The 21,934-nt window shown below is 37.0% G+C and overlaps 1 long non-coding RNA gene across 1 annotated transcript in view; it reads right to left on the bottom strand.

The window, feature by feature from the left end:
• LOC144223647 (uncharacterized) overlaps window positions 1-4,077 on the bottom strand; it is a 122,327-nt gene extending 118,250 nt beyond the window's left edge. The window contains exons 1-2 of the long non-coding RNA XR_013332770.1: window positions 3,819-4,077; window positions 3,634-3,702 (exon numbers count right to left, since the gene is read on the bottom strand). This is a non-coding gene — a long non-coding RNA (uncharacterized LOC144223647). The remainder of the gene's footprint in view (window positions 1-3,633; window positions 3,703-3,818) is intronic.
• Between the last annotated feature and the right edge of the window lie 17,857 nt (window positions 4,078-21,934).

Genomic DNA, 21,934 nt, shown 5'->3' on the forward strand with positions numbered 1-21,934 from the left:
GTTAAGATGGTCAATTTTATGTCATGTATTTTTTTTACCACAACTGAAAATTTAAAAGATACTCCCTAAATATTACTTTACTAAGTAATTAGTGAATCAATATTTTACCTAAGGGCTGCAGTAGTGCACCCAAACCTCACAGTATTAAAATTAAAGGGTTTGATTTTGGTTTACAACACGCTGCTCAATTGCATTGACCCCCTAGATACCGTACCCTCAGTAGCATCTTGACTTTGAACATGGGACTATGGGTTTCTTAGTGTGTATTTAGTAACACAGTCTTGGATGACTACTCGAAAAGACATGTGACTGTATGGGGAAAGTTTACCGTAGTTTAGTAGAGTGAGTTTGGGACCAAGAGACAAGAGACTGGGTTGCAAAACTGACATTGTCACTGACTCAATGTGCTACTCTAAGTAAACCCTTACTTATGAGATGACTTCAGTCAACAATGGTTTACTTTTTTGCCTCCAACATGAGATTCCTTTCTTCCATGGGGCTCTAATAGTCACAGCAGATGAAAGCAGAGATGCTGTGGTCTCAAGAGGTAGGAGGCTAGCTGGTCTCCCCTCTCCCATGGCCCTGAGCATCCCCAAAGAGCCTAAGAGTTCAAGGGAACACAGTTTGAAAACCACAAGTCTAATAACCTTTAGGATTCTTTCCAAGTCTTACTTCTGCCACTAGGAGTTTAGACTGAGGTGGAAAAGAATATTTATATGTCCATATTAAAGCCTCTAATTTTATACAGAGAATTCAGCTGTTTATAGAATATAGAGCCCTGCCATACTACATGTGAGGAGCACCTTTTGAATGTCAACATTTATTTTAGATTGAAAAATAAAATAGAAAAATTATTACCAGGATATACTCTTCCCTCAGTCACTTTACAGATACATTTCAAGATATAGACTTGATGGCAAATTAAAGTTGAATGCAAATATTGTCACTGAAAAGTTACCCATTTATATGGTTTTCTCAGACCCATTAGTTTTTAATGGGCAAGGTTTTGCTAAAAACAAAAAGTGTTAATTACATAAATATGCGTATTCTTTTCAAAGCATTACGCTATATTCTGGTTATGAAACAATAGAGAAATGAATGCAAAACTATTTCAACAAAAACACTCCTTCTTGAGCAGCCTTTAAAATTATGACATGTTTACTGGGAAAATGCATTACTCATGACAGGGTTACAAAAGCAATATTAACCTTCTTGAAATTTAATAGCAAAGTCAGACATGTAAAAATCAGTCCCAGACGTGGTAATATAACTACTTTTGTTAAGACTGTACATTGGATAAAGCAGATATTTAAAGCTATATTAACATGTGGGTAAATAAAGAGTCCGTTAGAAGATTCCCAACACACATGCATCACAACTAAAATCCTCATGCAGATTGTTCTAAAGATAGCATCTGTGGAAATAAAAAACAGTGTGCTTTCTTTTGCTGCTGTTATTTTGGGCACTGTTGCTTTTGCAATTTTGTACAGGGTGTCAGAAATTAAACTTGCCCTTAAATACACATATATCTATCTTTTGGGGCAGGCATTTGCTACATTGACAAGCTACCAAATGCTTTCATTGTATCTAAAGTGTGACTAATGAGTGACTATAATCTGTAATCAAAGAGGATGTTTGCTTCTGCAAAAAAATATAATTTACCCCCAAATAGCATTGATATTATAAGCCAAGAACTGCAAAGTAGTGGTTAAAAATGTGTGATAAAATATAGACTATAAAATTGCACTTATCATCAAACGCGAGTTTCGTTTACAAAATAATTTTTTCTGAAATTTATCTCGTTGCTATAGTTTTATCATATAATCCATTATTTGCCTAGTCATGTTTAAAAGAGCTTCACGTTTTAAATTATTTCATTGTTTCTGTTCAAAGGGGATTCCCATTTTAAATGATTGTTTTTACAACCCTACAATATTTCATTAAAATTTCTCAAGGAGTTTTTACTTATTTTAGAGAATGCTAGTTTGAGACATAGTCAAAAAAAACAAAGGTCAAAAGTCATAAAGGATAATAGCTGATGGTTTTGATAATGCTAATTATATATCACTGAGAATAAAGGTAGAGAAGGAAATATGAATACTAAAGAAAGATAAACATCCCAATGCTGGGTTAAAAAAATAATAATGAAAAAACCCTTAAAATGTCTTTGTACTTCACTGTCATAATTCAAAGACATAATGAAGCCTGAATTAAAAACGTCAGTTTCTGTGAGTGTTGATAACTTGGTTCTTTGTTGGGCAAGTCAAAATGTGTCTGTTTGATAGGCAAAAATGACAGACTAAAAATGGGAGAAGTTGGATCTAAAAAAAGAAACACACACACACGCACACACACATGCATGCCCTCACACACACACATACACACAGACAACTTTAAAAAAGGTCCATAATGTACTTGAAGGACAAGACCTGTAGGGTAGGAGGCAATATCTTTAGGAAGTCACCGAGCAGCACTAAAAGGCAGTGTCCATGGCCAATCAAAATGATTTCTGTGACTGCTGGGGCTCTTGCATCTCCGTCTTTACACTAGACTGGAAACCCTTTGTACTAATTACCAGACTGTACCAGATTTTCTGGTTCAGTTCAATCCTATAATTGACTGACAGTGATGGGCAAGGAAGGGGAAAAATTCAAGCTCACCACTGCAAGCAGAGGGTCAGAAATGGTTTCACAGCGAGCTGGTCACAGCCTGGCACTAAAAGCAGGGTTAAGCAAGCATCATCAGCATTTTCTTCTAATTCTCAGGTTAAAAAGGAAGTGAGGAAGAAAGAACAACAGTCTGTGACTGCTCTCATCTCACAGACCAATTTTTAGCGTGCGACCATTTTACATAAAATGAATGGAGAATAGCTTCCAGTACAAATGGTAATTTTAGATGTCACTGATTTTTAGTTTGCTTTTAGGAAGTAGGAATAGGTTTGTCTCCCAAACTCAAATTGGGTCATTTTGCTCAAGTTCAACAGTCTTTCATTTTATATACAGAAGCTGGGCAAAACAGTGCTGCTATTTCATTCCTAGGGCTAAAAAATCATTAAAGTGCAAAGCATATTTAGAAAGCCAATGGTCGGTTACATAACCAAAACGCATTTGAAAGCCCCTTAGCATCAAAATTCTCACATCTTTTGCTTGGTTTAATTCACTGATTTGGATTTACTGTGTGTCCCTAGTAATAAAAGTGTTGTCCATGAATCCATACTTTAAAAAATAAAAGTTTGAAAAATAATTTACATGAACTTAAAGTTACTGCATTGAAAAAAAATAGAACACACTGAGTACTGGATTAAAGACTTAGTCGGCTGACCATCCTGTTATTTACTTAGAACTGTTCTCCACCCACTTTATTTCTAACCAAAAGAGCAACTCTAGCTTTAGCTACACCAAACATTACAAACACAGGTGCCAGAATCAGGGTCAACACGAGAACTCAGGCCATTCGGTAGGCAAGGGAGAATTATGGACTATCATGTTGAGGTCAATTGACTTGAAATTTAATCACAGGTTAAGCCCCTTTTCTTTCCAGGCTAAAGAGTAAGCAACACCTGTGCCAGCAGCAGCTCACATTGCAGTTGACATAGCAGCCAGTTCAATTTTTAGTTACAAGTCAATTACTTACTGGAATAGAAAGGGAACATTTCATTCATTCCATGGATGGCCACTTTTCCAGAGAAACCTGTCAGGCTTTCTTTCTCCAAAAAAAGAAAAGAGAAGAAAAAGTAAAAGTTAAAAAGAGGTGATATGCTGCAAAGTTCTAGAGCTAGGCCAGCACACTACAGCAGAGAAGTTGTGCAAATAGCTTACCTTCCAAACACTGAACAGAGCTGTCTTGTAAATGAGGCCTATCCTGGCTGATAAGTCCTGGGATTTTCCTCATCAGAGAATCAAAACAGGTGAACTGATAATAGGTGATCTACACCTGAGAAGAGGGCCCAGCTGACTGTATGAAAGGAGAGCGCAAATGAGTGAACTGTCTTCCCCCAGCTACAGTCAGCCCTTGTGCAAGGGGAGTTTCAAATGCACGGGCTATAGACTTTTGTCCAAAGCTGTGGTTCTTTTTTTTCTTTTTTTTCTTCTTTCTTTCTTTTCTTTTCTTTTCTTTTTTTTTTCTTAGTGAAGCTAGATTAGTTCATACAAAACTCAACAATACAGCACTGAAACCCATTGTTGATATTCAACATTTTTCACATAGCGGAACAGAATAGACAATACGGTATCTAGGAAACCATGGGCTGGATTACAAACTGATGATATCTCATCCTTCTGGGGGCCTGTAATCCTTTTTATTACCTACCACAGTAAAAAAAAAAAAATCACTGTGTGGGGGGGAACTCTCTCAGAATAAATCAATAACATTGCTACTCTTAGGAAAATAGGATGAATTAAAATGAAATCTTGCTTATAACACTAAATCTCAAAGTGTCATTTGCCTTTTATGCAAGTTGATGATTTTTAAACTTATCTTAGCCTTTATGTGAGCTGCCATACATTTTAAAAATTATTTGTACATGTTTGCTTGATACAATTCAAAATTAATCTGGACTTCCAATTTCTTACGACAAATACTTGGCAAGTTATTTATTTTAAAATGCCCAATATTGGGACTAAGGCATGAATACCAAGTAATTTTCACTAACTTATTCTAAAATACATATGTTGGGTTACTGTAAGTTATATTTATTTCTTCCATTAAGAGCACACTGAAATTCAAGGTTTTTTGAGCTTCCTTAACCTGATACATAGTTTGAGAAAATGAAATTTTTACTTTTTTAACCCCATAACTTTTTAATTTTTCATTAAAAAATGCATTTCTTGATTACGTATAACTGCAAAGCCACTCTTTACAAGGAAGTTATGCCTGTTAACCTTTTTGAAAATCTGGTCCAATCCCTTTTATAATGCAATCCAGTTCCCACAGTTTTCTTAAGCCTACAAATGGTCTAGGTAGCCACAGAAGTGATTGTTCCTACCAGTTTCTTTTCATCACTTCTGCAATTGACCAATTGACAACTGATTGATGGTTATCTTTTCACTTCAACAATGAAAGAAATTACCATCACTATAGCTATGTACAGTAAATGCCTCCAGAGTAAATTACATGATTCTAAAATTCTCCTTAGCTCACTTAGTAAAACATCAACACAAAAAAGTTTCTTTTTGCGCCTCCTTTCCTGTACCACAGATTTGGCCTTTTCTGTCAGCTGCAGAAAAAGAACTTGACAGCTTCTTTAAAAAGAGGAGTATAAAGGAACTTGAATAAAGGATGGCACTGGGCCTGTCTCAAGCAAGTGGCCATTCTTTACACTTGGAAAAAAATTAGGCATGTGAGCACAGATAAGCCCTATAAGAATACTCTAAAGACTATTCCCAGTGACCTTGAGATTCTCTCTCCTTCCTTAACCATTCCTGAACATTAGAGTGACAACAGAGATTCTGAACACGGATTTGCCAACTTACTTTGAGTCGGTGTTGTTTCTCATTGAATAGAAAACATCCTTAAAATTGTAAACTCCCCCACTGCAGTGCAAAGACTGCCCTGCTCTTTCCAAAAGTGCTCCAATAAGCTCCATATTACGCATGTGTCACATCCATCCACGATGATATGCTGATGGACAAGAGCTTTAAATTGTACCCTCAGAGCTAAACTTACTGTAAATGTGTATTTTATTCTCACAGGAAAGCCCAGAGTCTTGTCAAGGAAGGGTATTCAAACATTTGTTCTATCTCTGTTCAATTAAAGTAATTTTTTTTGGGGGGTGAAGTAAATTTGCTGCTATGAAAGATTCAACTAATTTACCCTCTCACTGTCCCCTCCTGGTGCCCCCACCTTAAGATCATGTTTTTATTATTTTATTATTTTAAATGTTTAAAAATTTTTACTTAAGTTCTAGTTAGTTAACATACCACGCAATATTGGTTTCAGGAGTAGAATTCAGTGATTCATCACTTACATTCAACACCCAGAACACATTTTAAAGTGAAAAACACACCCAAAGGGATAGGAAACATGATTTCTTACTATTTCCCCTGATACTTTAGATCCATAAAATCTGTTACTGAATATCACAAGATAAACTGAACCATTGTTTCATTGTCTGGGATGACATGGCACTGTTCCGAACTTTTCCCATTCTATCAATATTAGGAAGTTATATCACAACAAAGGAAAGTGGATTCCATTCTTATTGACTACTAACTCCATTTAGGATTTGGGCTACTTTTCTGATAATTCTGGCCTCAGTTATTTAACTAGACCATAAGATTTTATTACATGCCACCTTTATATCCTTCATAGTGCTGGGACCATTATAGAAATATATGTATGAGAGGAGTGCCCGGCTGGCTCAGTCGGTTGGGTGTCTGACTCTTAATTTTGGCTCAGGTCATGATCTCACATTTGTGAGATCAAGCCCCCTACTGGGTTCTGTGTTGACAGTGTGGAGCCTGCTTGGGATTCTCTCTCTCCCTCTCTCTCTGCCCCTCCCCTGCTCATTCTCTCTCTCTCTCTCTCAAAAATAAATAAATAAACATTAAAAAATAAATTATTAAAAAAAGAATTAAATGTATGAGAAATATGAGATGCAATCCTGCCCAGCAGAAATGGATAATTTATTTGGTAAAATAATATATACAGTGGGAAATAGCTTCCTAAAGGAATATAGTATATACATTATATATATATATACATAAGTATTATAGCATTATAATATTATCACATGACATTTGGCATATAGATGGAACTAAATAAATTTTGTTCACTTAAAATCAATTCATCATCTTCTGTGTTAGTTACCTTTGCTATATTTGTCAGTAATATTATTATTCAAATATCTCAGATGATATTAATAAAATGTCAGTTTTATATCTTTATCGTTGCTTTCCAAAGATGCTCCAGTTCAGATCTCTGACATGAATGTCCAGACACCTGCTTCAGTGAAATTGCTTTGAAGATGATATGACCTGCCATCTATACCCATAACATCACTACTGTAATAACCTTTTCTCCAACTTTGTTTTTGCCATATTTCATGTACCTGGTTTAAGAACGTACCTGCCTCTTTTTTTTTTTTTTCTTATTGCATAAAGTCCTTAGAATTTCCCAGTCCAGGGAACTTCCCTGCTTTGTTCCCAGGGTTCTGCAAAATCTAGTTCAAAGGTAGCAGCTCCCCAACCTTATTTCCCTTATTTCTCATAAACTAGCTTACTGTTTATTAATAGTATATCTTATTACAACATGCCTAGAAGCATACCAAGCTGTTTCACATTTTATCATCATCTTCTGTATTCAAGGTCCGAATAAACCTTAGTCCATGTAGGAATCTTTCCCCGCAATAGTAGCTCATGCCTATTACAATATTCCCTAAGGCTCTTTTCATTTATTGTTGCCTTTGATTTACATTTGGCCCAGACTGAATGTCACCCCCTTTGCTAAGATTTCCTTATCAATTCAGATAAAATGAATCCCTTCTCCCGCTATACTCCATAGTTCTTGGCACACCTCTTTATTATAATACACATTATCTTAAATTGTATTTGCATGTCATTTCCCCCAGGTAGAATTTAAGATCCATGAAGAAGGGAACTGTATTGTATGTATATTTTTATGTCTAGCATTTAGCATATAAATGCTCAATAAATGATTATCAATAGAGACACAGTCCTTGCTCCTAAGGAGCTAGCTCTCAGTTCAGGGTGAAGTTTATATCAGTTGTGAGATTAAGATAGTAGTTGACTAAAGGATCAGCAGTTTATTAAAAAAGTAAACTGAATTTTTTTAACGTTGTTTATTTATTTCTGAGAGGGAGAGACAGCATGAGAAGGGGAGGGTCAGAGAGAAAGGGAGACACAGGCTCTGAGCTGGCTGTCAGCATAGCGCCCAACGTGGGGCTCGAACCCATGAACTGTGAGATCATGACTTAAGCTGAAGTCGGCTGCCCAACCGACTGAGCCACCCAGGTGCCCTTAAACTGAATTCTTAAAGTAAGTATTTGAATGTTTGTGTAGTAAGAACATATCAAAGCCATTTGCTTGGAACATGAAAACTTCCCATAGAAACATAGATGCATTTTTAGACAAGTCCACAAATTGCCTATTTGTACCATAAGCTAGCCAAGTTGTGGTAACACAGCTGTTTATTGAATATTTGCTAGTTGAAGCAGTGTAATAAGCACTTTCCATAAATTTATCCTCAAGAGTACCTTATGAAGTAAGTACTACTGCCATTTTACAGATAGAAAACCGAATCTCTCAAGGCTGCCTGGTCAGTAAATGGCAGAGCTGCTTCCGAAACCCAGCTCTGCCTCACTCTATAGTTTACATTGTTCAAAACTAACTGATGGTGCAAATAGTATTATTCATCAGTTAACCACCCTGAGGAGTCTATATATGATAAATCTGGGGGAAGAAAAGAAAAAAGGGAGAGTTTTCTATCTATTTCTTCATCGCACAACCAGTCCAGAATATCACTGGTAAAAATTACTCTTTGCGTATTCTGACTTTTTCTTCATACATCCCCTAATGACCCAGATGCCTTCTTCAATTTTTTTCAGGTTCCTAGTGTCTTAATTTTAGAAACTTTATCTGTAGACCCTTACTTAGACTTTCAAAGTTCATCGTACTCCTCTCCCAGCCTATTCAAAAGAGCTATTTCTTTGGGACATATGGGAGTATAAAATCAATCTAGTTGAACCAATTCTTATTAAGATGTGAATGATGGATAGATGTTAGATTCTTCTTTCATATAGGCACTTTGGAAAAAAATGCTCATTAACCTAAGCGAATATGTAAGGATTAAAATTTCAAGGCTTGAAGCTACCTAAATAGAGCAGACATTTTCCATAGAAGCCTCAATGTATGAATAGAAGTGTTTTTGAAACATGTGATGGTGGTATATATAAGTGTAAGAGACAGGCCAGCTCTCTCTGAGAATCAGTTTCTTTAGTGACTTTTAATTTAGGACAGATAGTCATAACCCTTATATCCTTCCCAGTTACAAACAACTTTTTGCATATTACTGCGTGGAATATATGACCTTTGAGGTAATCACCGGGTTGGAGGTTAAAAAACCCTGCCCAAAGCTGTTGCTTCTTTGAGGGATAAGGGGAAGGTTTCCTTCTCTCTGCTTCTATGCAGGTAGACCTCAACCATGATTGCATGTTAGAATTAACTGGGAAGACCGCCATCAGATATCTGACTTAATAGATACGTAGTAGTTCCTGAGTAGCAGTAATTAAAAAAAAGAAAAGCTATCTTAGTGATTCTGATGCACAGCTAAGTTTAGGAACCACTGTTACAAGCCAGAGGTTCTCCAAGTATTGCTCTGAAACAGCAGCATTGGCATCACTTGGAAACTTACTAGAAACACAAATTCTTGGTCCCGCCCCAGATATACCACATCAGAAAACTCAAGGTGGAGTCAAGAAACTGGTGTTTTCCTGTCAGAATGGCTAAAATCAACAACAATAGGTACTGGAAAGAATGTGAAGAATAAAGGAACCATTGTGCATTGTTGGTGGGAATGCAAACTGTACAACTACAGTATGGAAGTTCTTCAAAAAGTTAAAAATAGAACTACCTTACAATCCAGCAATTGCACTGCTGGGTATCTACCCAAAGAATAGAAAAAGATATGGAAGCAGCCCAAGTGTCCATTGATTGATGGATGGATAAAGAAGATGTGATATATATATCTATATATATCCCCTTAATGGGGATTAAGGAGGGTACTTAATCATGATGAACACTGGATGCTGTATGGAAGTGTTGAATCACTATACTGTACACCTGAAACTAATATTACACTGTATGTTAACTAACTAATGAAAATAAAAACTTAAAAAAAAAAAGAACAAATCAGTGTTTTAACAAGCCTTCAAAGTAAATTCTGATACTGGCTAAGGTTTGAGAATTTTTGTTCTAAACTATTGGAGATCTTCAGATCTCAGAGTAATGACTCCAGGGCAGTGGTCTCGTACCTGTGTGGCAACCAAAGCCAGTAGTAATCATTTGTGAATGAGGGTTTGTTTTATTCATGGATGACTTGAGAAGGATGGGAGTAGAGAGATAATCATTCTGACAGGGCAGGAGGTAACAGACAGAGACATTGCAATAGAAATGGCAGGTTAAACTGGCAGATGAATTGTCTGAAAGTGGTTGTATGTACAGTGAGAAAATAACCTCAAGGGCAGCAGCTCAGGAAATACCCACCATGTGAGTGAAGAAGAGGAAGAGACACTGGCAAAGGAGAGAGACAACTGGTAGAGAGACAGGAAGAGAGGCTGGACAAAACAGTGGCATAGAAGCATTGAAGACGGGCTGATCAATCAGCAATTTCAAATGAGGGCTGAGGTTGACTGAGGGGCTGAGGTTGATTGAGCTGATCACAGAAAAGGACGACGGAGTTGGTTACAAGAAAAGGAGCTGGCTCAACCTTTGGTTGGGGAATTTAGCGTTGAGGTGGAGGAAAAGATAGACTGAAGAGATTAAGAAGAGACTAGGAGGAGAGGTATGAGGTGGAGGGGGGTAAACAGTATCTTTCAAGACTGTGGCTCCTAAAGAAGGAAGGAGGGCAGTGATTGGGAGCTGCAGGCGAGGAAGCCAGAGTGACGGTGGCGGGAGGAATACACCTATTTTACCAACTGGAGGAAGAAGCCCTGAGGAGATAGTATTTGTTAAAGAAGCAGGGAGGAGGGGCTATCACGAGAACAAAGTCAGGAGTAGAAAAGAAGGAAAAGGACTCAGAGTTGTCTTAAGAGTGGAAAAAGGAAAGATGGAAGGATTCGTATGGGAGAATGGTTTCTGAAGAAAATGGAGGGTGAAATAGATCCTGAGGGATAGCATCCAACTTCCTTGTGAAATAGTAGTAAAATCATTTACTAAAGTTTTATTCCCCCCCCCCCTTTTTTTTTTTTGGATTGGGGAAGGCAGAAGATACAGGTGCACAGGGACTTAGAAAAGGAAAACCTGAAATGAGAAAAAAAAATGCATTTCTCTATGGCCTAGCACCGGCTACCTCTTCTTATTTCCATGTTCCTATTTTGCACACTACTGTAATGTTAAGTCTTTCCTGCTCTTGACTCAGTTTTCCTGATTTTTTTCAGTGGCTCTTGTTTTTTTTTTTTTTNCCCACTTAGAAATTTTTTTAAGGCTTATTTATTTTTGAGAGAGAGACAAAGTGCTAGTGGGGGAGGGGCAGAGAGAGGATAGGAGAGAGAGACACAGAATCTGAAGCAGGCTCCAGGCTCTGAGCTGTCAACACAGAGCCCAACATGGGACTCAAACCCACAAACCATAAGATCATGACCTGAGTGGAAGTTGGACACTTTACTGACTGAACCACCCAGGTGCCCCTCAATGGCTCTTCTATGTTCTTCATAACATGTCATGGTCCTGTAGCCCTTTTTTCTTTTCACTTTCAACTTTCTCCTTGGCCATCCCTTCCATGGCTTTATCAATCTGTTTATCAAAATCAAAGCCAGCCTTGATCTTCCTCTTGAGTTTTGGATCTGTATTCAGTGTTCACTGGACATTTAGTACCTTAGCTTCACTATGTTTAAAACCAAATTCTTTACCTGCTTCACTGCACACCAACATAGACATGCTCCTTCGTATTCAGCATGCTGTCTTCACCAGCTTCACCGTTACTTATGGTGGCTCCAAAGCAAGATGCCACTGATGATCGCTTCTTACTCATCAATTTTGATAACTCATAATCATCTACTTTTTATTAATTTTACTTCTCAAACATTGCATCTTTTCTAATTCATATTCCAAAGTTTAACCCTCCATTGTCTCTCACAACCTTCTAGCAGATGTCTTGGGCTTTTTAAAAAATGTTTATTTATTTATTTTGAAAGAGAGAGAGAGAGGGAGCTTGTGCAAGTTTGAAAGGGGGAGGGGAACAGAGAGGAGAGAGAGAAGCCGAGGCAGGCTGTATGTTGTCAGTGCAGAGCCCGATGGGGGGCTTGATCCCACGACCCTAAGATCATGACCTGAGCCCAAATCAAGAGTCAAATGTTCAACTGACTGAGCTACCCAGGCACCTCAAGATCTCTTGGGTTCTAATATGTCCCCTCTTTAACCCATCCTCCATTTCATAACCAGAAATGTCATTGTAAAACACAAATCTGCCTATGTCTCTCACCTGTAATGACAATTTACCTCCTATAGCTATGGTTTTCATACCATGTTCTGGAAACCAGGGGTCCCTAGAGAGGTTTCAAGGACTCCAAAATCAAATTATAAATATGATAAAGAAAATGTATTTATATCACTGATTAAAGTCTATTACTGTGTCATACAGGATGGAGATACACATTCCAGTGGAGAAAAGTATACTAATAGACTGTTAGAGAAAGACCACTGACAACATTGTCTTACAACACATCCAGAGAAAAATTCAATAAATATGCATCCATGATGTGTGAAGAATATGTGTGATAACTGATACTCCAAGAAAACTTTCCAAATCAAATGGACCAAAAAATAAATATTGCCAGTTCCTCTACTTTTCATGTCTTTGCATACAATAGGAGAGATGTATTACAAGTAAAACACATACCACAAAACAGAGAAAATGCTTAGATCAGCTCTGATACATCAAATCAGGTGGCAAAAATGTGGAAAGATGTATTTGTACTGCTCTCATAAAAGCAATAGTTGGGAAAACAGCTGGAGAAGTGACTTTTTTTTTTTTTTACAAAGCTATTATGGAGAATGAGAGGAATCGTCTAATTTGCATAGACAAGCATTAGCCCTNTACTGTTTTCTTTTCAAAACAGTTTTAGTTTATTCTATGCAGATCACCAATTTTACTAAGGCATAGTCTTTAGATAAAACACTTTATGTGCAGTGTTATTTTTCATGAATTTTTAAAAACATTTATTAGTTGTCTACTAGGTGCACTGGATAATGCAGTCTGAGTTTCATAGTTCACTTTTTTATAACTGAAGTTTTCTGGCCTTCACTTAACAAGGTACTGATATGAGTATTGCAAATGAGTAACAATCCACATTTATCCACAATCCAACCATGCAATAATTGTGCCAGCTTTCATATCTTTCTGATAATGTTTCATCAGCTGAAAAAGCCCAATTGAGAAATGTTTACAATGACAGATGAAGTGCTAGTAAAGAAACAGAAAAAAATACTTAATGTTTACAAAACAAAATAAACAGGGATCTTTAAAAGTTGAGTATTTATCAGTTTTGCTATCTACTATAAAATCTCCCCTCCTGAACCCCACCTTTTGGTCTTTCCTTTGTTTGAAGAACCTCTGTACTTCTACTAGCTTAAGATCAAATTTATATGACCATGCAAAGGCTGTGTGTGTGTGTGTGTGTGTGTGTGTGTTTTCCAAGAAAAGTGATTAAAAGTGTGAGTTCTTGGATTAGACATGGATTGAAATAAAACTCTGCCACTTACTAACTTTCTAACTACAAGATTAAACTCTTGATGACTTAGTTTACTATTGGAGAGAAGAGATAATAATAACAGTAATTGCCTCTTTCAGTTGTTAGAAGAAAGAAATAAGCTAATGAATCTGAAACACAGCCTGGCATACAATAAACTCTGAATTTCAATCGCCATTGTTTTACTTTTATTCTTTACCTACTCTTGCTCAGAAGTCAGCTCAAATATCCGCCTCCCTCCTTGGAGTGGCTGTAGCAGAGATGAATTTGGATCAGACCGTGAAGGAGAGTCACGATCCAGATTGCATAACCACGCATGTACCATCAAGGCGGAGCAGCTGCAGAAGAGAGTAGGTCTTGCCTTTCAGAATGGCTTTTAGGCGGGTAACTTAATCCCTTTTAATCTGATTAAATTAATTAATTAATCTATAAAATGAGGTTAATAATAACGAATTTCAGCCTGGTTGTTTTTTGGGGAAAAAAAATAGGATAGTCTCTTGAGAAGGCTCCTAACCCAGTGCTTGCCACTTAATAGGAGTACCAGTTTACTTTACTTCTGTTTCCCTTTTCTTAACTCTGCTTGAACCCTAGCTCAGCCCCTTCCTTAGTTTGCACTAATGTTTCATTTGCATACAAACTGCCTGGACTCTTTGTAACTGAATGACATCCCCGTCATCAAGGTGGACAACTCCACCATAAAAAGAAGCTCTGTATCTTGGTAGGATTAAAAAAAAAAAACACCTGGCAACATCATCATCATTATTTTATGAAGCATTCATTTAAAAGGTCCTATAGACTCCCTGGGCTCTTGGGTGGCTCAGTCAGTTAAGGACCCAATTCTTGATTTCTGCTCGGGTCATGGTCTCATGACTGAGATTAAGCCCTGTGGCTGAATCCTTGCTGGGTATGGAGCCTGCTTAAGATTCTCTCTCTCTCTCTCTCTCTCTGCTCCTCCCCTCTTTATGTGCATGCCCGTGCCTGCACCTGGGCGCACCAGCTCTCAAAAGAAAAGATCCTGTAGAGTCCTTGGAAAAAGTCATTTTCTTTTTACTCACCTCAGTTTTCATTTTTTTACCCCTCAAGCAAGCAACCATTTTAGACAATTAAAGCAAGTTGGATTCAAGCTTTTTCAATGTTTTGATTAAGATTTTATGTTCAGTAGTAAGTGGTATGTAATTTTGGAAGTATGATGCCAATTTTAATTAATTTTCATAGGTTTGCTAATTAAAACAATTAAGAGGTGGGGCTTACCCTTGGAAAGATAATTGGAGGATCTCTTGAACATTATCCTCGAAGTTTCACACAAGCACAAGATGGTGTAAATTTGTTTTAAAAATAGCTAGAAACCCGAAAGAAGTAATTATAACATCAAACCAAAGTTGTGTCTGCATTTATCTTTTTTAAAATTAGGAGATAAAATATTCCTTGTGCTTCTGGAAGCTGCTTCTGCTTGTCTCTGCATTCATAGTAGTAGTAACAGTAAGGAATAAACCAAATATTTTTTCAATAATAGCATAATATATAAACTTTAAACTTTAGAGATAGATATCAACCAGACAACATACTGAGAGATGAGAAAATGATTAAAGAAATGCTGAGAAAGCCTTAAGGCATGGTAGGAGAAATATCTAATGTGGATTAATCACTCTACTGCCAACAAGATGCAGTACTTCAAGGACTCTACTGCAGTCCTTGAAATAAGGGGTTTCCAACTTCTTTGAAGTCACGGACCTTCAGAGGCAAAACATATTTCCTAGAAACTTAACACAGGACATAATCTTTGGTAGTAGTAGAAGATGATAGGAGTGAACACAAAAAGAAAAAAGAACAAGATATAAGAACACTCAAGCAGTTTAACACATTCATTGAATGCCAGAAATCTGAGGTCACACTGCCTAGGTTTTCATCTTTCCTCCACTTGTAACATAGGGCTAATTGGGGTGCCTGGGCAGCTCAGTCATTTAAGTGACAGACTTCAGCTCAGGTCATGATCTCACAGTTCGTGGGTTTGAGCCCTGCATCGGGCTCTGTGCTGACAGCTAGCTCAGAGCCTGGAGCTTGCTTCAGATTCTGTGACTCCCTCTCTCTCTATCCCTCCCCTGCTCACACTCTGTCTCTGTCTCTGTCTCTCTCAAATATAAATAATTAAATTTTAAAAAATTTTAAAAAATAGAATAGGGGTAATAGAACCTATCCCAAAGGGCTGTTGTAAGGATTACATTTGTTAATATATGTATATGACTTAGAACAATGCTCTATCCAAAATTAATGTTAGCTATTTCTATAATTATTCTCACTCACAATTAAAATATTAAAAAATTAGTAACTTTCCCAAGACATTCCAAAGAGATCTCCATTGTAGTAGTTTACCCAAATGAAGTTATACAACCTTGCAGAGGCTTAGAGTTTGGGGGAACAATGATTTAGAGCCTCAGTATATTTATCAGGAGTCTTAAAATTGGTAATACTTTTTTATTCCATACTTTCACATGAAGGAGGCTAGCTTGAGGAAATGATAAAAATGCAAACAATTATAAATAGAGATATTCACTGTGGCATTATTTATAAATAAAAATTTTGGAAAATCAAAATGTCAGAAAATAGGAAGAAGAAATAAGGAATTATTTAAGTAGATGATGGTATATTTATAAGATGAAACGTATGCAAGCATTAAAAATGGCTATCTTTCATAATGAATGTTAATTACATGTGAAATGCTGATGGTATAGGAGTAAATGAACTCAGCAAAATATATCACTGTATTTATAGTATGATCTCGACTCCTTAAAAATATGTCTAGAATGTATCTTTGAAAAATGTGCTAATAAATTACCGTTCTTTCAGAAGATTTGTCAGCAAACATGATCTGTAAAGGGCTAGGTAGTAACCATTTTAAGTTTTGCAGGTCCTATAGTTTCTGCACAACCACTCAACTCTGTTCTTGCGGTGTGGAAAGCAATCATAAATAACCATAAACAAATGGGTGTGGCTGTGTTCCAATAAAACTTCATTTACAAACCATAGGTGGTTGGCCTGCTAGCCATAATATGCTGACCTCTTGTTTAAATTTACAGTTGTATTTATTTCCTCTTTCCATATTTTTCTGTATTTTCTAAACTTTCTACAGTAAGAAAAGCATTACTTTCATAATCTAAAAATTAAAACAGTAAGTTCTACAAAAAGTAAAATGCCTTTTCCTATATTACAGAAGAGACACCATAGATAGTTAGAAAGTGGCTACAGTAATCTTTTCTAATTTAAAAATGTGTATTAGGTCACGTCAAAAATGACATGCTCAAAAATAAAAGCCTCCAGTAGTTTCATATCATACTTAGGGGAGTTAGGTCCAAAATATTTTACCCAGCCTATAAAGCCTGAAAGACCTGGCCTCTGGCTAGATCTCAGAATTCATTTCCTACCACTCTCTCCCTTGATCACTTGATATTGATGTACTTGCGTTGGCATGGGGCACTGGAATTGAGCATTTAGGCAGACTTGCATAAACCAGTAGTTTTCACAACTTCTCATAAAAAAATCCAAGAGTCCTGGCCATNTAAAAAAAAATCTAGGTTTTTGTATGTGTTCATAAAATATCCTAGTATTTGATTCAATTTTCTGTATCTTTCATCTATATAATATCTATATAATATATTATAATATAATATAAATATCTATATTTACTTATATTAAAACATTTTTGAATATAACTGACACACAGAGTTACATTCATTTCAAGTGTATAACGTAATGATTCACTATCTCTAGGCTATGCTGTACTCACCACAGGTGTAACCCACCTGTCACTGTACAATGTTATTACAGTATCATTGACTATATTCCCTATGTTATGTCTTCTTTTCCTTGATTTAATTCATTCCATAAATGGGGGGCTCAATCAGTCGACTGAGCATCTGACTTCGGCTCAGGTCAGGATCTCCTGGTTAGAGCCCTGCCTCAGGCTTTGTACTGATAGCTGAGAGTCTGGAGCCTGCTTCAGATTCTGTGTCTCCCTCTCTCTCTCTGTCATTCCCCAGCAAACCATAAGAGACTCTTTAATACAGAGAACAAAATGAGCGTTGGTGAGGGTGGGGAAAATGGGTGATGGGCATTGAGAAGGGGATTTGTTGGGATGAGCACTGGGTGTTATATGTAAGTGATGAATCATCGGAATCTATTCTTGAAGACAAGATGACACTGTATGTTAGCTAACTTAAGAATAAATAAAATAAAATAAAAAATAAAATAAATAAAAAATAATAACAACAAAAAAGAAATAGAGAAGAGGATGTTAGTTTCCATTCAAACCACATGTACAGCCATTAAGTGAAAAGGGAACACTATTGGGTTGGTCTATGATACCTAAAGTTACGAAAAAAAGGGGCTTTGTTTAAGTGGCAACCAATAATGTAAAAATCCATTAGATATCTAATAGTATGTATTCAGGACATAATGCTATTTTGTCACTGCCTCATCAGTAATGAAAAGAATGATAGCTAGTATTTAGCAAGTGCCATGCTTACCATGTAGCAGGTCTTTTACAAATATCATTCTGTTTATTCTCATATTATTTCCCCCATATTAGAGATGAGAAAGTGGAGCCTCTGATGAGTAGCCTTGCCCAAGTCATGCAATTAGAAAGCAGAAGAGCTACCACTAAAACCCAAGCCATCAAAGGCTTAAACTTTTCCCAGGAAACGATGGCCCTTCCCCAATTAGTGCAGCTCATTCATCCTCCTAAGATGAACCCTTCTTCTGTGTCTTGGAAGGTAAACCACAGCAGAACAAAGTACCTTGACTCCTGTCATGCATCCTCTCTCCTGGCTATAGGGAGAAGAGCAGCTCAAGGAGTAGGGTCTGGCTTTCATTTAAGAAGGATGACAATGACAACTGGAGTAACTATTCAAACTGCAGGAGCCACAGAAAACCAATATCTCAAAACAAAAAAGTTTTAGATTTTTGCAATAAATAGTCTGCCATTTAGGCCATTAGTTTTTATTCAGCGTTCATGGCGGTGCAGATCTCTATATTAGCCCCCCCCCCCAATTTGGCTCAAATAATTCGTGCCCTTTGAGCTGAAAAGAAACAAACAGTATTTGTAGGACTCCATTCTCCATTTCATAAATCCTCCTGCAGGGAACTGATTGACAGCTCGCTACATTTCTTATAGTGCATTTCACATCCCTGGGGTGGGCAAAACACTTGCACGAATGTACAATAGGAGGATATCAAATGGAATGTTTACAGAGATTTTTCTGCAGCTGCTACCTAGGAATACTTTCTCTGTGGAAATGTTGCCAGGATTCCCCCAAATTAAACAGAAGTAAACATCCTTTTCCTTAGAGTCAGCAGTGAGGACATTTTGTTAGCATTTCCCACAGGGTCATGATGTTATATTCTAAAGGTAATTCTCTGATAATTTTGGGAAATATGTCATCAGGTACTATTTCAGAGTAGTTAGTCAGAAGGAGTTGCTCAAAATAAACAAAATATTGTACAGTATACAGAAAATAATCTTAAGAGATAGAAAGACCTAGATTCTGGACTCTGATCTACCACTTCTTACCTAATTGTATCAATGAAGAAGTCTCTAAAAAACAATGTCCTCCTTTGTAAAATAGGGAAAATATCTATTTCAGAGACAGTTATAGGGATTAAATAAAATAATGATCACACATAAAGCACATAGCAAACTCTCTGGTATTTAGACGATTTTCCACAAATGTTAATTTTGCACCCTAAATAGTTCCAACATACTGACTACTTACCTATTTACTTGGTTTCTAGTTGACAAACAAAAGCTATAAGGGAAAATATAGTTTTGAAGAGATCAAGATCAAGGTGGTTAGGTATTTCCCATGGCAAAGCACTCGGCACTATGGGAACATTTGTTACAGGACTGAAGTTTCTTTGTAGAACACATTAGGATGTCATGTAATATAGCTTGTAGAAAACTAAAAGACATTTAAATAGTGCCTCTGTTTTATGATTTTTATAAGCACTGTCACCAAAGTGACCTTTGGGTTTATGATAATTCTTATTTTATTAAGTTTATAATTTTTTTGTATTCATAGAGGTACCTAAAATGTCTTGCGAATTTATGTTTTAAAAGCTACTGCAAGATAAGGTATGCTTTTTCACAATTGTGGAGTAATAGTAATGGAACAATATAATAATATGTTCGCTAAATATTTGTATTGCCAAATAACTGATGTGTGCATTTTAATGATTTTTACCTAATTTAGTCCACCCAACAACTCAAAGGGAAAGGTATTATTATTATTATCCTATTTTACAGATAAGGAAATGGAGGCCTAGAGTGGTTAAGGGACATGCCGGAGGTCTAGAGTAGTTAAGTAGAGTAGGAGACACCAAGGAGAGGAAAAGGAATATAGGTATCCATTGGTCTTTATAAAATTTTAGCCTTTCTAGGGGCACGTGGGTGGCTCAGTCGGCTAAGTGCCCGACTTCGGCTCAGGTCATGATCTCACAGTCCATAGGTTTGAGCCCCATGTTGGGCTCTGTGCTGACAGTTCAGAGCCTGGAGCCTGCTTCAGATTCTGTGTCTCCCTCTCTCTGCCCCTCCCCTGCTTGCTCTCTGTCTCTATCTCTCAAAATAAAATAAAGACATAAAAAAATTAAAAAATATAGAATAAAACGTTAGCCTTTCTAAATTGAAAAATAAAGTCTGAACCTATCTGGTGTTTTTGTTGCTTCCTCAAATTTGTTTGGGCTGTTGCCCTATCAAGAATCTTCCATCTGTAGTAGTCTGGATTTGTTTCCTTTGCCCATAGGCTATACTTTTCTAATAGATATTTGGATAAAATCTATAGGAAACAAAATCTAATACTGGGATGGTTTTTGTACACAGTACAGACACTTAAAGTTTTAAGTTTTTTAAAATATTTACTTTTGAAGGAGAGAGAGACAGAGACAGAGAGACAGAGCATGAGTGGGGGTGGGGCAGAAAGAGCCAGAGACACAAAATCTGAAGCAGGCTCCAGGTAGGACTCAAACTCACAAGTTGTGACATCATTACTTGAGCTGAAGTCGGATGCCCAACCGACTTAGCCACCCAGGCACCCCTGGATACTTAAATTTTAAAGAATTATCCCAAGGACAGAATATGTTTTGAAAAGTTAACTTTGGATTTGTAGACAGAGTCCTAATGTAAAAAAAAAACAAGTGGTTCCACTACCTGTTATGTCATCTGTGGTTCTAGGGTTGTGGGCTATACAGGTGAATAAGACATAACCGTCCCTGGAATGAATGAGGTGCTTGTATTGGCAATGTCAGCTATTCGATTTCCTGAAATATTCTGCTGGATAATATGGTTATATCTGTATTATTTGGAAAATGACCCATTCATAGGTTCCAAGTATTCCTTAACAGTAACTGCCAGTCAGTGTCAAATCTGGCTTGAACACACTATAATTTCAATTAAGTGGCATACCATTTAAATATGCACATAAATAAATTGCATAGAAAAATTATGGAAGGAGAGCTGAATGATCTAACAATAATGCATGTCAAACTTACAGTAAACACATATCATGACAAATTTCCCTGACATTCTTCTCTCTTGTGAAAATATATACAGTAATATTTCTATTAAGAATGCTTTTAACAATAAACTTTGATGTCAGAAGCCTAGTTGTGAGAATGAGAAGGAGGGATAGAGATAATTTTGGAGGGATTCTTGTCTTAGCGCACTTTAATGGGACACTGAACTCAATTGTTAAGTGTACGTCACTGGGGAATTTGGTCTTTAGGGCTACATGAGAGATTCTGTCCACTTTTAAGATGCCAAAGGGCAGGTAGCATTTTTGCCAGCCTCGGGCCACTCAAATCTATGGAGTAAGCTCTGCCTTTCAGTTGGGCTTCTGTCCTGGTTTGCCTTGGGATGGTGTCTTTTTTTTTTTTTTTTAGTACAGTGGCTGCCATGAATCCAGACCTCAACACATGAGATCTGGTCCAATTTCCTTCCCACTTAAGTTTCCCCAAGTCTAAGTCAGATGTGTGATTGTGGACATGTGATAATCTCTTTGTGCCTCAGTTTCCTTACCCATAACTTTAGGATTGTAATAGAACATACTTAAAAAGGTGTTTGTGAGAGGGATGCCTGGGTGGCTCAGTCAATTGAGCATCCGACTCTTTATTTCAGCTCAAGTGATGATCTCACAGATCATGATGTCACAGTTCATGGGATCAAGCCCTGGGGGGCCTCTGCACTGAAAGCTCAGAGACTGCCTTGGGAATCTCCCTCCTTTCTTTGCTCTTCCCCACTCTCAAAAAAACAAAAACAAAAACAAAAACACTTTTTTTTTTTTAAAGGGTGGTTTGTGAGGATTAGTGCTACTTGCCATTAGATGATTGTATGGTGGAAAAGACTTGGATTCAAATACTGTTTTTGCTACATAATACTCTTATGACCTTGGGCAAAATATCAACTCTCTCTGAGCCAGTTTCTTTTCATGGAAAGTTTCTATAAATGGGAAGTTCACCCACCTTCAA

Source organism: Crocuta crocuta, unplaced genomic scaffold (genome assembly GCF_008692635.1).
Source record: "Crocuta crocuta isolate KB4526 unplaced genomic scaffold, BGI_CrCroc_1.0 scaffold70, whole genome shotgun sequence".
Classification (NCBI taxonomy): Eukaryota; Metazoa; Chordata; class Mammalia; order Carnivora; family Hyaenidae; genus Crocuta; species Crocuta crocuta.